General features: G+C 35.1%; 1 protein-coding gene across 4 annotated transcripts in view; it reads right to left on the reverse strand.

Moving 5' to 3' along the window:
• CNOT2 (CCR4-NOT transcription complex subunit 2) overlaps positions 1–19,801 on the reverse strand; it is a 118,499-nt gene that overhangs the window by 49,560 nt on the left and 49,138 nt on the right. The window contains exon 1 of one of the 4 annotated variants that reach the window (XM_080811194.1): positions 43–145. The exons of the other annotated variants lie outside the window; for them this stretch is intronic. The gene's annotated coding sequence lies outside the window, so the exon portion shown is untranslated. Of the gene's footprint in view, positions 1–42; positions 146–19,801 lie in introns of those variants that run through there. 4 annotated transcript variants of the gene reach the window in all.

Here is a 19,801-nt window from a genome sequence, read left to right on the forward strand (position 1 = left end):
ACACATTATTTCCTTCAGCAAGGCCTCTGGAGAGGAACTTACTCTGAAATCATTTATTGTCTATACTGCTGGCAAATGCTGGCCCAGGCATGGAATCCTATTCCCAGGGACAGAAACACATCCATGGCAGAGTGGTCCTTTTCCTGATAGTAAACAAATGTAGGTTGGTTTCAAAATCTATCTCCAGGTGTAACTCAAGGTTCTAGCAGCAAATTTTAAAGTACCCCTAAACATTTCTACCTGAGAATTATAATTAATAAACTAAATCAGTTAATATTTAAAACTGATTTTCCAAGTTACTTTCTCTTGCGTTGTTCTGTACATCCAAGTTCTATCCTTTCTTCAAAATGGCTTTCACATCTGTTTTTGCCATTCTTTCTACCATCATCTTAGTTTAAGCTTTGAACTAGTTTGTTTTAGTCTCCTGACTGGTCTGCTTTCACATTTCAATGAACATGCTAAGGAAATACTATACGAATTATGCTAAAAATTGTGATAATGTGGGGCATGTCGGCTCAAGTCAGTTAAGCATCTGCCTTCACCTCAGGTCTTGGTCCCAGGGTCCTGGGATGGAGCCCCATGTTGGGCGGGGGGGAGGGGGGAGGGAGGAGGAGTTCTGCTCAGCAGGGAGCCTGCTTCTCCCTCTCCCCCTGCACCCCCCCATGCTCTTTCTCTTTCTCAAATAAATAAAATAAAAAAATTTTTTTTTAAATTATGGTAGTGAATACAAAAGCTGAATAAGTAACAGTTCCAAGTCTTGAACAACGTCACAGTCTAGCTGAGAAACGTATCTACAAATAAACAATTACGATATGAAAATCTGCACAGGTACTTTAGGAACACAAATAAGGGAATATCTGTGTCTGAGGGAAATTGACTATAAGATGTTCAGACTACAATGTCTGAACAAAGACTTGATTAAAAAAGATTTAAAAAATTTAAAAGCTGAAGTACGTGGGGTGGGAGATGGAAGCAAACTTGTAGAATAAGAAACAGCATGCACAAGTTCTCAGAAGTGAGAGAAAGCCCAAGAAACAAGACTAGGAAGTCTAGAAGAATGATGAGAGGTGATAAGGAAAAGTAGGCCTAGACTTCAGTGCCAGATTAAGAGGAAAACAGTATAGGCAGGAAAAGCAAGTACAAAAATCTAGGTGATGAACTAAGTCAGACTTCCCTTGTCTAACTAGTTATTATGGTGCCATGCTAATAACCACTACACTGACTCACTCTCTCGTTCTCATCTCTTGTTAATTTCTCCTACCAAGAGGATAGAGACGAAGATTTCTGAGATCATGACCTTAATGTGACTGTTTGGCAGTAATTATCTCAAAATCACAAACAAAACTTATGCCTCAGCTTAATTTGAGTTATTCAGAGTTACTCCTATTCATGTTAATCTCTGCAAAATGCCATCTGTACCTTCTATGATCAATTAAAACTCAAGATGACTAGACTGACTTTAAATATTTATCAACATTATCCATCTTTCCTAGGACAAGCATCTCCAATATCCTCCAAACAGATCTTTATTTATTAACCCAATTCTTATTCCCTTCAAATCGACTCTACCACATTAGCCAAAGTGAGTTTTTAAAGTAAAAATGTAATTGTTGTAGTCCTACTGATTGAAATGCCTCAACACCTTCCTAAAATAATATTAAGGCTTACGAGGTCCCATGTAAACTCTCTGACCTTAACTCTCTCCACAGTTCCCCTGCCACCACAAAACTGCTGTCACACAACACAAGATCTTTCCCACCTCAGGGCTTTTGTATATGCTGATACCTCTATTTAGAATGTTCTTTCTCCCATTTGAAACTTTCACACTAAGTTAGGGCTCCTGATTTACAATCACTGAAAATGCTTTACCAAAACTACAATCATACAATAACAAAAAATAACTTTCATTGACTTACTATGTGCCAGGCAATATGCCCTAAATTCTTTAAAATGTATTGATTTACGTAATCCTCAAGTATTTATTTGTGTAGTCCTCATTTTCAGATGAGAAATGGGGAAGTTGGATAACACGCCTAAGGTCATATATCTGATGTGCCCAAGGTTCCATTATCTGATAAGTGACAGAGATGGGATATGAATCCAGGCAATCTGCTACAGCTCCCCCTTTGTAACCACTATAGTACACTCTCACACATTCAACTAATAGTTTAATGTGTATATTCTCCCCAAACTGTAAGCTTCACGAGGCAAAAAGGAGTAAGGGTAAAAAAGGGAAGGGTGCTTATTCTGCAGTGAACAACAAATATAGAGGATGTTACAATCAAATATTTGTGCAAGTCAAAACAATCTCTTTAGCAGGAAAATGAAAATGAACTGACTAGAGGTACATGAAACAAAAGTCACTCACTACCAAACTGACTGTACCTATTTTAGAGAAAGTTCCACTAATTTTAGGATAAAATTATGCTTAAAATAATATTACAGCGATTAAAAAGTAATTAGTTTCCATATTCCAAATCAACTAATATTTTTAAGTATTTTCTAAATACAGTGAACAAAATTTAATCCTTCAAGGAATTAGGATTATAAAATCTCTAAGTTTCCGGAGGCGCCTGGGTGGCTCAGTGGGTTAAAGCCTCTGCCTGCAGCTCAGGTCATGATCTCAGGGTCCTGGGATCGAGCCCCGCATCGGGTTCTCTGCTCAGCAGGGAGCCTGCTTCCCCCTCTCTCTCTCTGCCTGCCTCTCTGCTTGCTTGTGATCTCTGTCTTTCAAATAAATAAATAAATAAAATCTTTAAAAAAAAAAAAAATAAAATAAAATCTCTAAGTTTCCTTAATAAACCACTAAAATAGACATTATAGCATTGAATGTGTAGAATACATCTATTAAATGAGTTCAAGTAAGAACAAATTCCTACTGGCAACAACTTCTTGTGGATTCTCTTCTCTAATGCAGCCAGGGGTTTTATTGTTAACACACTGATACATGTGCCCCACCATAAAATCAACTATTTCACAACTTTAAAGTATGAAGACTTTTTCTAGGAACAGAATTTGCTTCTACCTTGTATTATAAAGGATAAAAAGTGCCAAATATAAGTCATATGATGCCCTGGAGGGGAGGTGAACAGACTGTTCCTTTCTTACAGTTTCCTTAATGGAGATTTTTACTAACTCACTCTGATAGCTGAATAAAGAATTTGACTTCTTCCTTACCTTTCCCTCCCAATTCCACATTCACTATCAGCAAACACTTCACATACACACAAGTTCTCTGCTGTCTACAAAGTAAGCAGAAACTAATAAAAATCACAGTCAATTACCATTAATATTTACCAGCTTTATCAAGATGCAATCAACCAACATTTGAAACCAATCATGCAAAGCCATAATATCTGAAGATAATCTGGTATTTTTATTACCAGCATTACAGAGAAAAGTGGCAGGTCAAATCTCACTGAGATACTGCTCAAACTTTGTGAAACCAGAACATTCGTTTATCAAATATTATAGATGACAGCCTAGAAGTATTTATAACCCAAGGAATTTTTGTTTTAGAAGTATTTTTCAGTAACAGGATTCCGAGCTACCAACCCCATTTCACAACTACCATAAATAATCCTTATTTTACTTCATTCCTGCAAAACAATAAAAAAAAGAAAAAGAAATGGACTTAAGTAAAGGAGGAAAGGATACAGACACTGGGAAAAAAATTTAGCTTCTCAAAAAACAAACAACTCGGTATCTGAATATCTTTAGAAAAAGAATAAATGATCTTTCTCTTCTCATCTAAGAAACATATTTCTTATGAAGTCCCACCAGTTCCAGAATACTGTGGCTTGATATTTACAATATGGCAAATACATAATGAAGTTTATGAGTCTGCTTATGGTGGATCTATGAAAAGTGAAGGTTTATATAAATTTTAGAGGTAGAATTTCTAAATTCATCAACTTGAATCAACAGCATATAAATAAATAAAAACAATTCACTTCACTTCACTTCAAATGCAGAATGCCCAATAAACGAATAATGAAAGCATTAATGAATACTGAAAAGGCAGTTAACAGGTAGAAGCACAGAGAACACATGTCTCTGGATTCAGCAAAAAACTAGCGGCTTATATGAACATATCCATAATCATTATTTTGCCAGGTAAATATTCTGGCACAGAGTTCTTTCCAGGGATTTCAGAGATATTTTATAAGAGGTCTCATTCAACAACAAGACCAGGGTAGCACATATTCAAGAACAAAATGGAGAGGGCAAGCAAAGAGAGAAAAAAAAATAACACATCACTCTTCTTAATTCAAAAACCATCTACTAAAATCTGTTGTTTGAAGCTGCTTAACTCAGATATTCCCCCAAACCATGCACACCATCTCTTAAAATGCACCCCAAAATCGACAAATTCTCTAAAAAGTGTTACTCAGAGTCTATAAATGCCCCCATCAGTTTGACTTTGACCTAGGGAGAATATGTTCTGTATGCCTCAACTTGAAGAAACAGATTTTGTGATTTTCCAGAATCTTAACATCACCTGTATCGATATGCCTTATACAGATTCAAAACTGAACCACCAACATGTAAGCTTTAAAAAATACATTATCCTAAAACAAAACTCTAATAACTCAAAATGTGCTAATCCACAGAAGAAAACACACAATTATATACCAACTAAAGAACCAACTATAATTGATATGCCTTATGGGCACTAAGTTATTACAGTTGAGAAATCACATAATAGTTCATAAAAATTAAAAAAACAGTACTTCATCCTTAAATATTAGAATATAAATCTATCATGTACAAGTAAAAGGACATAGAACAACAGAAGATCTGCATGTTTAGGATATAAAACAAATCCTGTAAGCATAAGGGAAACTCTTAAATGAGAATGAATATAGTATCTTAAACCAATCTTAAACCTTAAAGAGAAAGGATTAGTCTAATAAAGAGGAAGGGAGAAAGGGAAATCCAGAAGAAACTGGATGCAGGGTCTGCTTTGTCAAGGGACTATGTATTTCTACAAGACTCTTAGTAAATTTAAAACAAAAACAACAAAACAAAATAAGCAATTTTAGAATTTAAGGGAAGAACGAGGGGGGTAAATTGCTGAGGATTCTCTATTTTTAGGACCTAAAGTGCCAAACAGTCAGTGTTCCAATCTCTTTGAGTGTGACACACTTTCTCTGAAGAAATGTTAGCAATCATAGGCCGTATTAAGTCTCCTTTCCCTGGATATAATTTTGAATGTCTTGTTATGTGCAAAAGAATGTAGAAATCATTTGAATAAGAATTATACAGGATCAGTCTGGGAAAATGAAAGAAACAATTTTTGAAGACTTTCTGAGAAGCAAGAGCCTAAAAGAACAGTATTAATTAGTAAGCAAAGTAGTACAGACCTCGGGCTACATTGCTACGAAATTATTTCAAATAACCATATATTAAGACGGAAAAATCTGTAATGTTAGATCATGACTTCCAGTACAATCCAGACAAAGAGAAAAATGCCTGGAGTGTTAGAATTTCACACACACACACACACACACACACACACTCTGGTGACCTTATTCATCTAACAAATCTTTGCTGAACTTCTGCAGCAGACATTATGCCTTCACTGCTCCTACACTCATTTTTGTTACTCTCAAACCCCAAGATGGTAGAAATGTTGCAGTCTTCCTGTCTAGACCTCACAGAAAAAGACACTTGAAGTTTCTATTCCTGCAGATTTTAAAAAATATAGCCATTTGCCTAAAATCCTGAGAAACAGAAGAACAGCATGTCTAAAGCTAGTGGAAGGAAACTAAAATTTGCCCCCTTCTGAGACCAAGTTACATGTAGCAAAATTTTAAGTCCATGAATTTACACCTTCCCCAACATTTTTTCTTAGCTTCTTTTCTGAAAACAAATTTTCTGGTCCTGCCACACACTCTGGAAAAATATGAAGTTGGTAAAAAAAAATCTAATAACCTTCCTTTGTATTATCATATTAATGGCTTATTCAGTTTAATGTTTTCTGTTTCACATCTAATAAAAAAGTAAAATTATTTCTTAGGACACTAGACTCTTCTATTTAATAATTTATGATAGTTGTATGAGAAAAATAATTTACAAAAACATTGTATTTTTAAGCTAACAAAATGACTCACTGGTAAATGGCCCAAAATCCACCCTCAAAATACTGATGACAGTACCATTCCCCCCCCACCCACATACTTACCTGTGCAACTTCTTTCAACATTTGCTACTCTGGGGATTGGAAAGCTCAGAGCTGGAGGCTGAAGTGAAGAAGGAAAGGTTGGAGGGTGAGCCATGACACCAGCCCCACACTAGGAGCTCCCCTGAGATACTACAGCAGGGTTGACACCATAGCTCTGAAGTTCAAACTCCAGCAAACGATAAGAAAGGAGTCCAACCAGAACATGATAAACGATGGGATTCTTCTGCTCTTTGAAAAATAAGGAAATCATGCTATAAAGATCTGAACATCCAGTTTCAACATTATGACTCCCTGTTCACATCTTCATTATTCCCAACCCCAGAATCATCTCTCAGACTGATTGAAAGCATGAATCAAAAAAAGGACGGGGGCAAAGTTTTCTATAAACTTGAACCCTTTTTCAGAAAATGAAAGGATAGGGCTTACCTGGTGATCATGAAACCATCTAAGACAGTATGTTAAAATACTTTGCCTATCCACTCCTTGTATACTTTTTCTTGTTCCCCTAAGCACTTGACATTAAATCTTAGACTCTCATATATATTAACACCATCAACCAGCAGAATGACAGCTAAACTACATGGATGTATGTAAATTCTTAAAAGTGGACCAGTGAACTTTTTGAAAACCAGGGATACCTTCTGCTGTAAGTATAGTCCTTGGGAGGAAATGACTGAGATCATTCCATCCTAAAACAGCAGAGTACACAATTCTTTTCAAGAGCACATGGAACATTCTCCAGAATAGATTACATACATTAGCCCACAAAACAAGTCTCAATAAATTAAAAAAAATAGAATTTCTTAAACATGTTCCACTCTGATAAAAACAAATAAGGACACCCTCAATTAAAATAACTTGAAACAAACTAAATGATAAAGAGAAAAATGTAAAGACTTTTAAAGAAATCAACCTAAACCCGGGATTTAAATGTGATTTATTCACTTTTATAAAAATGTGAATCTTTGTTGTATAATATAAGTGTATTATTGATTCAGAGAAAATCAGATCTTATTATGAATACTAGGGCTAATAAAAATAGATGCTTAAGTTATTTAAAGATAACATCTATTCAATAACAAATATTACTGAAGGTAGCAAATACTCTGAAATTGTAAACTAAATATAGAGAAGTATCAGAAAAATTATGTTATATGAAGCAGTTAAAAATGCAAAGTATTCCTTCAGAAGGGAACACGGGACCTTTAAAATATTTCTAAACATCTTGCCATATAAATTAATTCAATAAACATTCAGTAGGCATCTACTATGTGTTAGATAATCACTTTTCTACTCTTACATACTTTAACCACTTGATGCTCAGAAATAAAAGAACATTACAGATCAAAGGGAACAGAGGTGAAAACACAAAATTAATTAAATTAAATTTAAATTAAATTAAAATTAATTAATTTACCCTTATCTTAAATCTCCTACCATTTCCCTTTCTCTTACTGTCTTCCTGCCACACTACTTTCCCACTTCTATCCCAGGCCTTTGCACTTCTATCCTCCAGGAATGCTCTTCCCCTAGATATGTATCTGGGCTTCTTACCCCACCCAACTTCTGGTACTCAGTCATCTCAGTGAGGACTACCTTTCCTTTCTATTGAAAATTATGCTACCCTTTTCCCCAAATCCTTAGGTACTTTCTATCTCCTTTTTCAATTGTTTCTTCACAATATTATTAACATATAATTTATAGTGTATTTTATTTATTCTATTTAGTTAATTTTATTTATTTCTATGCTCTAACATATCAGCTCCATAAAAACAGAAAGTTTTGTCTCTTTGTCTTCCTTAGGACCTGGAACACTCACTGCCTTACACAGTAGGCCCATAACATGAATGTGTACTCATTTTACTGCCATTACTTGAGTGTTACTTGACACGAACTGACCAATGAATTGCTTAAAGCACAGGGTAAAAATTCTATGACACAAGTTATTTTTAAAACTAATAGAATTATGTTGAAAGTTAATGTTAAACTTTGCATTTCTGAAACATATGAATAAAATTGTTTTATGCCTTTTCTGACAACCACTGACAACTGACAACCACTTCCAAAATACCTAGAAGACTGCCAGAAACCTTCAGTGGTTAGAATGCTATGAGAAGCAGCAGATAAGAACTGGGATATTAAAAAATGTTTTTTCCATTTCCTTAATTTTTTTTTCTCAAGTTAGACTGCCTTTTTTAAAAAAGCTGTTTTGAGAGCATTTCAGACTTATGGTTTAATACGAAGAGACAAGACATGTCTCTCTTGTATCACAAAATCCCACTAGCAGAATTATACTACTTAGAGCCACTGGGTTGCACTGTAGTCCATGGGAATATGTACTCCTTGGGAGTTAGCCAAACAGTGCACTGCCTGAATAGTCTAATACAGTGAGCCTGCTACAACTAAGCACGAGTAAAGTACTGTTCAAAGCACTGTGTAGGTGTATGTATGTGTATATGTGCATGTGTACATGTTACACAGGTACATCTATACATACGCACATATATATAAAACCTCACTTAATCACAATAAAACCTCTGTAAGATGATTACTTCTACTTCAAATTGAGGCAAGGAAGAGTAGAGTCTACAGGCTCCAGATAGATCAAAGATGTTTTCCTATCAGTTATCATGGAGAATACCCAGCCCTTGTGCCTCCAATAAGATACCAGAAAAAAACCCAAGTGGATAGGCTCTAAATCTTGGTACTTAGCCAAAGTGCAGGTAAAGGGTGAGGCATGGACCTGAAAACTGAAGGATGAAGACATGTATTTTTAACTCTAAGTTCAATCCTCCTTTCTTTCCTTAACCTGCTTACAGAATGCTACCACTGAAAAATATCAAGAACCACCTCCCTGTCCTCTCCTTGAAACTATGTATTTTCTGTGAAAAACTGAAATTGTTCAAGAGAAATGAACTTCACACACTATCAAAAGGAGGTACTTACCCAACAGAAAGACTAATTTAATTACATGGTAATAAGCTCTGTCCCCAAACACTGTCACCATGTTTTAAAAACTTTTTATTTGGAAATTATTTTAGACTTGAAAAATAGTACCAAGTTCCCATATGCTCCACTTTCCCCTAGTGGCAACATCTTGTATCACCATAGTACAAGTACCAAAACTAAGAAACTAGCTGTTAACTAAACAACTTTATACAGATTTCATCAGTTTTTCCATGAATGCCTTTTTTATTTTTTTTTATTCCAGGATCCACATTACTTTTAGTTTTATGTTTCCTCGGTCTTCTCCAACCTGGGACTTTACCTGTTTTTCCTTGCCCTTCACAACATGATGTCATTAGTTATACTGATGCAACTATACCATAGAGTGTCCTGCCATGTGAGTTGGTCTTATGTTTTCTCATGACTAGAGAGAGGTTATGTATTTTGAAAGCCACTTCACTACAGAGGTAATATGTCCTTCTCAGGTGCATCCTACATGATGGACATATCCAGGAGTGCATATCATGACAGTATGTCTTATTACAGTTGATATTAACCTTTATCTTCATTAAGCTGGTACATCCACCAGTTTTTCCACTATAAATTCCTACTTTCCCATTAAAACAATGAATGCTTTGAAATATGTTCTTTGAGAGCATGCAAATATTTGTTTGACCTTAAAGTTTTGCCTACTATTTCAGCAGTCATCCATGGATACTGCTTGCAGCATCGATTACAATGATGCTCTAAGGATGATTTGCTATTTTCATCCTTCTATACTATATTTGTTAACTGAAATGCTTCTACAAGGAAACCAGTCATTTTTTAAAGATTTCACTTTTAAATATGAAGAGTGTCAAAGACTTTAACTAACAAAGACTCCAAAGTAATACAGGTAGAAACTGAAGTATAGTATCTCAAAATTGTTACTCTAACAATCATTCTTTCAGGTTTATTACATTGCCTTTATCCCACTAGAGAAAAACAGGTTTAAAATTTCATATGTCCCAAGCAATCTCTCTTGACATTTCTGGCCCTAAATAAGAAAGATCTTCATTTTCTTTTTATTCTTGAAAAAAATCTCCCCCCCCTTTTTTTTAGCATTATGTACTACACTGTCTAATTTACTGAGCCAGGTTAAACATAAAAGAGATGATTTAGTATTTTATGCTACAGGACACATATTTTACAGGAATACTAGTAAAATTACTACCTCAGCTGAGAAGATAAATGACTACTGTATTTACAGGTCTATTAGATTCTAGGAAACCTTGAGAAAGGAATTCAAGGGAAATCATGTAATTGTTTGCTTTAGGTTAAAGAGAATCACAGCTATGAAGACTACATATATGAATTGTAATATATTTGCTGACCTGTACTCTTTTATGTGTCTTTCCAAATGACTAAGTGTTAAGAAGTTTAATAATATTTCTGTGTATTACACACTACACAGCATCTTACGCAACAGTAAGTATTCAAGCCTTAACTGAATATTGACACAAAAGCTTGTTCTCTTTATCAGAAATGATTTCTCATCTATCTTCTCAACTAAAATATAATTTTTTAAAAAAGGAATTATGATTTGTACTTCTAACAAAGATGGAGTAGTAGGAGCAACTTCCCCTCCTGCCTCACCTAAAACAACTATAAGAAAGGACACAATACATGAACCAACAGTTTTCAGACACAGGACATAAGGCAGTTCAAGACAGTAATCCCTCAGAGAGAGAGAATTGATGCAAGCCCTGCAAGTGCCCTTGCTTACACACTAGGGGAGTTTGTGGGCTGCACTGCAGGGAGAGGGAGCCCTGGTGGAACCCAGAAATCTCTGCGAATTGAGGAAGTGCAGTTCAGTTCTAGGTAGGCCAAGGCAGCTAGAGTAAAAAGTCTAGAATACCAGACTGAAGAGCACTGCAAAAAGAAAGAGTTATGGAGATCTGAACAATGTCCCTCTTGAGTCTTCAGCTAAGTACTGATCCACATATGCAAAAAGTAAACCACCAGGGATGCCTAGGTGGCTCAGTCAGTTAATCGTCTGCCCTCCACTCAGGTCATGATCCCAGGGTCCTGGGATGGAGTTCCACATCGGGCTCCTTGCTCAGCAAGGAATTTGCTTCTCCCTCTGCCTGTGGCTCCCTGCTTGCACTCTCTTTCTCTCTCTCCCTCTGACAAATAAATAAAATCTTTAAAAAACAAAAACAAAAAAACAAAGCAAACTACCAGAGGATGGAAAAAGACAGTGGAAATAATCTCCAGGATTCACACAGGGCTGTTCCCACAAGTCAGAGTATTAAAATGCAATTCACTGTGTAGAGTACTCAGAAGAGTACAGTCTCAGTAGTTGGGAAAAAATTAGCCCTAGACTAAAGGCTACTGGGGTTCTGTGTAGAAGAAACTTGAAAGGAAAAAAAGAAGGCTCAAAGGGCTCAATTGCTTCTAAATAACTAAATTTTGTTCCCAAGAAAGCTCAAGAATATTAACCAAAAAACAAATACATAGCACTGAAAAGATAAAATTTCCAAGGACTGGCATCCAAACAAGTTACTAGGCATACAAAGATGCAGTAAAATAAAACATATAATGGCAAAGGAAAAAACCCAACAATCAACATAAACAAACCAGAAAGGACACAGATGGTAGAATTGATAGGCAATAACACTAAAACAGTTATTATAACTATATTTTGTTTGTAAGTTATAATAAAACTGCCATGATAAAGAAAAAATTAGGAAATTTGAAACACATATATTCAGGGTGTCTGAAATGGACAGAACTCTGACCATAAAAGTGGCCCTAAAACAAACTGCTTGATAAAACTGGATCCCAAAGATTACAGGTTGGAAATTTCTGAAGTATGTCATCAATATGTCCATATTCAAACAGAGATCAAAGAAGCCCAACTAAAAGAACTGTGGACAAATGGGCATGACAATTGTGGGTTAAGCAAAAGTTCTTTTTGAAAGGGCTATATTGAAGATTATGACTCAAACTTTGGAGGAAACAAGGTGACAGGCTGTGCTGTGGAAGGAACCACAACATGTGAAATTCCTTAAATAAAAATTTAATGACTTTAAATAATTCTGCCTAGATTACACATAACAAAAGACTTAAAAAGCTCTGCAAGTAGAAAAAAATGACACTGAAGAAAGGGAAGGAAAGAAAAGGAAAGGGAAGTGAAGGAGGCAGAAAGAAAAGGAGGGAAGGAAAAACAGAGGTATAAGAGAAGAAAAGGAAGGGCAGAGAAGGGATAGAAAAAAAACTCAAAGTTTTTCTGTTATGGATGACGATAAAAAGCAGAAATAACATTAGATTCCCCCTCCAAATGACAATGAACAATAAGAATATGTAACAGAAGCAGGAAAGGCTTCCTTAAAAAGTGAAATTTCAGCTGAGACTTACAAAATGATCAAGATATATGTTTGGTACTAGGGTATACTATAAACAAAAACCAAAATGCTCCACTCAAAACCAACTGAAAAATGCTCCCTGAAATCCTGATTCAGCCAGTCAACATTTACTGCGCATACCAGGCATTATTCTTAAATGCAGATACACTATGAACAAAATATCACTGAAAACTAATACAATGATTACATTTTTATTTTTAAATGAATTGTTGAGCCTGGAAGGTTGAAAAGGAGGGAGAAAAGGAAATTCAGCACCCCAAAACAAAGCAAAAGCTGGAGTACAGAGAAGCCACAAGTTTAAATCCCCAAAGGGGAATTTGTCCAAGGTAGAAAAGCAGTTAAAAGACCATCTCATAAACCTTTTTTTTTTTAAGATTTTACTTATTTGACAGACAGATCACAAGTAGGCAGAGAGGCAGGCAGAGAGAGAGGAGAAAGCAGGCTCCCCACTGAGCAGAGAACCCAATGGGGGGGGGGGTTGGGCTCCATCCCATGACCCCAGGATCATGACCTGAGCTGAAGGCAGAGGCTTTAACCCACTGAGCCACCCAGGCGCCCCTCTCATAAAGCTTTTAAAAGCATACATTATAACTGTAACAACCCCTTAGTAAAGAAGGCTCTTGAATGTCATGATTTTGATGTTACACAGAAAGAGCTACAGGAAAGCTCTTCTGAGAATCTATAGCCATAAATCAGTCTGAATTCATAATACCTATTGTGGACTGCAACCTAGGCTAACAATTTTTTTTTTAAGATTTTATTTATTTATTTGACAGACAGAGATCAGTAGGCAGAGAGGCAGGCAGAGAGAAAGGGGGAAGCAGGCTCCCTGCTGAGCAGAGAGCCCGATGCGGGGCTTGATCCCAGGACCCTGAGATCATGACCTGAGCCCAAGGCAGAGGCTTAACCCACTGAGCCACCCTGGCGCCCCTAACATTTTATTTTTAAGTTCCTAGACTGATATAGCTCCTTAGGCATCAGCAAAAGCAAATGCAAATCAACTCCCCTTGGGAAAAATGTCCTTCCACCTAGTCCTCAAAAATTCCCAAATAGTTCTAAGAAACATAAAATGGTAACTTAACACATACACAAGGAAACAAGATACCCTAAGGGAAAATTAGCAGAAACAAGACATTAGAATGATCTATAGCAAATTCCAGTTGTTTGATTTATCACACATTAAACATAAGAATGTATAAAATAATTAAATAGAGCATATGACGGAATGTAGATCTAAAGGAAGGAATAAATGATAATATGCGAATAATAATGGGTAAATATATGGGTAAAGAAGACAACAGACTCCAAGATTAACAAATACGATCTAACGAAGAGAAATACAGCAAATACACCTGCCAATTAATTGGTCAATATGCATTTTGTTCAAGTTCGTAACGAGGAAGTGGCATACTGAATCACATTCTCTAGCTACAGTGAAATTACATGAAAAATCAGTAACAGAAAGACAACTAGAAAAATCTCCTAGGTTTAAAAGACTATAAACACTTAAGATTAAAGGACATCACAATAAACCCTAAGTAAAATAATTAAAAACTGATGAACAAATATAAAATGATGAATACGAAACAAAAAATAAAATGAAAATAACTAAAGCTAAAAATTCCTAGTAAAACTGACAAATCTCCAGCAAGACTGACAAATAAGGAGAAAAGGGACACAGACAACAACCATAAAAATGAAAAAAGTGCTACAGAGGAAAAAAAAATTCTTTATCCTGATAAAGCATATATATAAAAAAGATACTGCATCAAGTATCATATTTATTGGTGACAACATAAATCTTTAAGGACAAGTAACAAGAGAAAGATTTCTACTATGACAATGTATGAGAAGCATTAGTGAGATCAGAAAAGAAATTCAAGTTGGAAAAATTATAAAAGAGGTATCAAAACTGTAATTTCCAGATGTTTATTCATATGAAAACCCCAACGTACCTACAGATAAATTACAAGATTAAAAAAATTTAGCAATATTGACACAATCATCAATTTAAAATGTTGACTGTATGTCAATATAATAGTAACACCTATAAAATGTAATTTTTAAAATGCCATTTATCAAGAAATCCCAAAACTGTATGCATAAATCTGGGTCTATTACTAAAAATATAACAAAACTGGGACGCCTGGGTGGCTCAGTTGGTTAAGCGGCTGCCTTCGGCACAGGTCATGATCCCAGGGTCCTGGGATCGAGTCCCACATCGGGCTCCTTGCTCGGCGGGGAGCCTGCTTCTCCCTCTGCCTCTGCCTGCCTCTCTGTCTGCCTGTGCTCACTCTCTCTGACAAATAAATAAATAAAATCTTTTAAAAAAAATATATATATATAACAAAACTTTACTGAGAGAAAATACAGAAGACCTGAATATATGACTTCAGGAGAGGAAGACCATCATAAACATGTTACAATTCCTTCCCAAATAAAAATTAAGTCAATAAAATCCCCCTTATAAACTCAATACTCTCAATACTTTTTTTTTTTAAGATTTTATTTATTTATTTGACAGATAGAGATCACAAGTAGGCAGAGAGGCAGGCAGATAGAGAGGAGGAAGCAGGCTCTCCGCGGAGCAGAGAGCCCGATGCAGGGTTTGATCCCAGGACCCTGGGATCATGACCCAAGCCGAAGGCAGAGGCTTTAACCTACTGAGCCACCCAGGTGCCTCTAAACTCAATACTTTTAATATATATTGTAAATCTGTCATTGAACAAAAGGCCAAGAAAGTCAAGACACTCAGGAAGACTATAACACAACAGTATAGCAACTGAAATTCAGTACTGGTGCAGGTGTAGGCAAACACATCAAAGTAAAAGAACAGAGATTTTAAAAACAGACCCATGAATATAAAGTAACTTGATTTATAATACAGTAGTCCCATTAATTAGTTGAGGAAGGAAGAAAAAAATCAGTACATGATCCTAATATAATCACCTATATGCCAAGGAATGGAAATTGGACTCTTAACACTGCATATCAATTTCAGATAAATTTAAGTAAGAAAAATAAAATAAATCTTTCAAAAGACATAGACTATTTTTACTTACTTGATTTAAATAGCTCAGAAATGTTTCACACTACCTTCATAAATTCTTTAAAAAATTAAAACTTTGGCACCAAATGTCAGATCAATATGAACACTGATGAGAACTCAAAATTAGTAAAAATACTCCTAAAAATATTCCTGAAAGACGTTTTGTGAATTTAATTTTTCCTGAATTTTGAGAATATAACTTGGTTCAAAAAAACTTTCCTAACTTCATAAAGCTCCCTCCTTCTGTTGTTTTCATGTAATATTTTTAAAATATAGTGACTTGTTTTCTAGGACTTTCTGGCTCTGTTCTCCTCTATTCTTTTTATCTGGAGGTTCTCTTTCCTCTATCCTGCTCAACTGTGATTCCATTCCCAGAAACTTCTTGGCAGGGTCCTGGGAAGGAACACTGGTAGGCCAGTCTTGAGAGTTCATATTCATAGAGCAATCCTGCTCAAGTCCCTTTAGCCCACAGGTCCTCTATGAAGATCTAATGCAGTGGGAAAAATTTCTCCCAGTTTCAAATTGGATAATTACACTTAATCACTTTCAAACTGGTAGTTCACCACCTTTGAAGTACTTGAGGCGTCTATTCTCAAGCCAGGCATCCCAATGCTTCTTTTTACTTTCTTACACACTAAAAGTGATATATGTAGGTTTTCTGGTTAGTTTTCATCTATTTATATTTGGGGATTCATGGAGATACCTCATGAACAAGTTTTATTACAAATGTTTTCATGGGTCTGGGTTTTGCTACCTGGTTGTTCTATTTTTATGTGGAAATTCATAAAGATCTAAAAAACTAAGCTGCCACCATTGATGCAATCATCTCAGAATCTAAGCCAGGCCTAAGAGTGCATTTTAAAAAATAACTTTGCTTACTTCTATACTTTTTCTGGTTCACAGAAATATCAGCACTAATGTTTTAACTTTCTGTTTAACGATGAACATATTCCATATTTATGACTGAGGCAAACTACTTAAATGAAAACATTCTTCTGAAAGAGAAAACAGCATATCATGTGTAAAACCTATGGCCCAAAAGGAATAATACCACAGTGAATACAAGAATGTATTAAAATATCTGGTATTTCAAATCTTGCGGAAACACAGCAGGATCTGTCAGTTACCATGCTAGCTACCACTGTAAGTGACTTAGAACTAATTATTGAACAGAACTGTTAGTTACCTCTTGTGGCCGAGGGGCACTGTGAAAAAGTTACCAAGACACTAAGGGTACCATATACCATGTATCTTGGTTAAACTTGCTTTTTGGAAAAAAAATCATCATTTGATGATTTCAGAAGATGAGGAAAAGAAGTATCAGAAAATATAATGCAATCAAAGAAAGACTAACACTGTTGGTGTCCTGTAATAATGAGCCAACTAACGAAGAGTACCTTGGGAATTCATTGAACTTTATGTTGTTGGTTGGCCAAAGGAAGAAAAAAAAGGCGCCAAAAGTAACAAATAAATGTCAATTTTTAAGAAAATATTTAGGTCATGGAGTCAAAATGCTGTTGATAATGTGATTGTGACATAAGCAGAAGCATCACATTCAAAAGTGTAATTGTAAGAGCAACCTCATTGTGTAACTTCAAGTGAACAGTCATCCATTTTCAGTTTTTTTCTATCCTCTTGCTTCATCTCTAGCTACAGACAATAGGTTACAGCCATTTGTTCGCAAGAGTTGCAAGAGAAAAGAAGAGTAAGCTGTGAGCCAGTTCACTGGTTTCAGACATATTTTTGAACTAATTCCTTCCTCATTTAATTCTTCACCTTAACCCAACACCAAATAGCAACAATAATGAAAGCCTCCATCTTTTCGCTCTGGGCACCAGATCCACTCTGACAAATCTTAAATTACTAAGTACCCATTTTCTAAAAATTCTTGTTCATTTTGTTAAATATTTTATTTTATGTATCTTTAACATACTTGAACCTATTACAGATTCTAAGATGCTTTGATGTTGGTGCTGTTTTCAATCATACTAGATGGTAACCATCCAATAATGGTTACAAGCTACAACTATGACTCCAATACACCACAGTGTAAGATGTATCCTGACAGCAGAAAGACATAAATTTTCAATGAAGTGTAACTTAGAATAAAAGAAATGGGCATTTCATTCCTTATTTACATTACATTTTTACTACAGTACAAAATATAAAAATATAATTAGTATATACTACTGTGTAACTGTCTTGCAAACCAAATGGAAACACACCTACTGATGCATTTGTATGTGTTAAAATAACTACGCAACTTGTTTTTTAAATGCTTTACATTATGCAAAAATACTTGGGTGAATAGTCAGGTATTGAGTTGTTTGGCAATATCTGGGAATTTGTTCTGGGTGGGCTAGAAATTCATTATTTTTCTTCCTAGATGAAAAAACAAAATATACAGTACCACTTTCCCCCAAATCACCATACAACACACAAAGAAAAGATGCACCTGTATATACTGAAACACACACATATAACAAAATTATAAAAATAAAAAGAATGAAACACAAAATTCAAGCTAGTGGTTACTTCTGGGAAGGAGGCAGGGGAAGAAGGATGGCACATGGAAACTTCCCCATTAAGTACAACATGCAAGCTGCAGAAAAATGTCTATTTGTTAAAAACAAAGACAACAAATTACATTTGCCCCTATACAGTCACTAGAAAAGATCTGAAAAGATACACAAACTAAAGAGTTAATGTAAACTTTCACATTCTATTTCCATTATTCTTCAAAGCTTTTGTAATGCATCTCTGTAACTTCTGTGATTAAAAAAAATTAATAAAAAGGAAATAAAGTATTTAATGGCAGGGGTAGGGAGGAGAAACTGGCAATACAATCACTGTCACAGTCATGTGACATGTTATATTCCACAAAGTTAAATCAGCGACTGGGATGCATTAGATCCACACAGATAACACTGAACTAACCAACATGACATGATCAATGACCTCATATTATAAAAAGTTCCACTTGGAATAATATCTAAAAATCTTGGAAATATTAGTAATATGTTACCCAGCATACGCTACAATTTCTTTCTTTCACTTATTTCCTTGTTTTAATTTTGTTGAAACTATGGGCATTAAACCCCTGTTATTTACCCAAAATCATGGTAGGTATTAATAGGCAGTATCAAAATTTAAAAAAAAAAAGTGCTCCAGTTTTCAAGAAGCTTATAACATACAGTAACACTGCAATGACAGAAAAGTTCTACATCTGCACTGTCTGACATGGTAGCCATTATCAGCAGGCAGCTGTTAAGCATCTGAAATGTGGCTAATGCAACTGAGAAACTAAATTTTTAAATTTTAATTTAAATGAATTTAAATTTAAATATCCACTATGGCTAGTGCATATAGTATTAGACAGCACAGGTCTACAGGAAGACAAGGACAAATAAACAACTACAATCTATTACGGTCAGCACTAAACTAGAAGTATTACAAAGGCTATGAGAGCAAGGAAAAGGAGCACTGAGCTCATCAAAAAAGGGTTTCTAGAAGTATTAACACCTAATTCTTGAATCATGTAAACAAAGGTGAAGCATTACATGAAGAGGAACTAAAACGAATAAAGGCTTAAAATTGTAAAAGTGTATAGGAGGTATATTAAAATCAGCTTTATATTCCTAATTGAAAAAAAAATTCATAGTAGGGAGTAAGAGGAGAGACTGGAATGGTGAAAGCATGTTGGGGTCAAAATGTGCAAACACTGTATAATGTTTAGGAGCCTGGTTTTATTATATAAGAGAGGGAAAGCCACTGATGAGTTAAATTAGTAATTAACATAGTTAACATGGCTAGATTTGTACATACTTATAGCTGAAGTAAATTAGTATAAATTAAAAGAAGAAAATACTAGCAAAAAACATTCAATGGAAAAAGCTTAACAATCCTTCCAAAAAAGAATGAGCTATGAATCATTTAAATAATTAAATTCTCATCTGACCTAATATAGCAGTCTAAGCAAATAAAACTCAACTACTCTATACAAACTCCAAAAACTTAACTGGGCCTAAATTTACAGAAAGAAATGCAACAAAATAATTACCAGTATAAAAATCAATACTTCAACCAACACCCATGTGAAAGTCGTAGGTTTTAGCACAAAGGTGACGGAATGCATATTCTTAAACTAAGTTCCTAAGGCTTCAATCAGGTCTACAAAGAAATGAGAATTAGAGAAATATTATTCTTCTTGTT

The sequence above is a fragment of the Martes martes genome (assembly GCF_963455335.1).
Source record: "Martes martes genome assembly, chromosome: 8".
NCBI lineage: Eukaryota > Metazoa > Chordata > Mammalia > Carnivora > Mustelidae > Martes > Martes martes.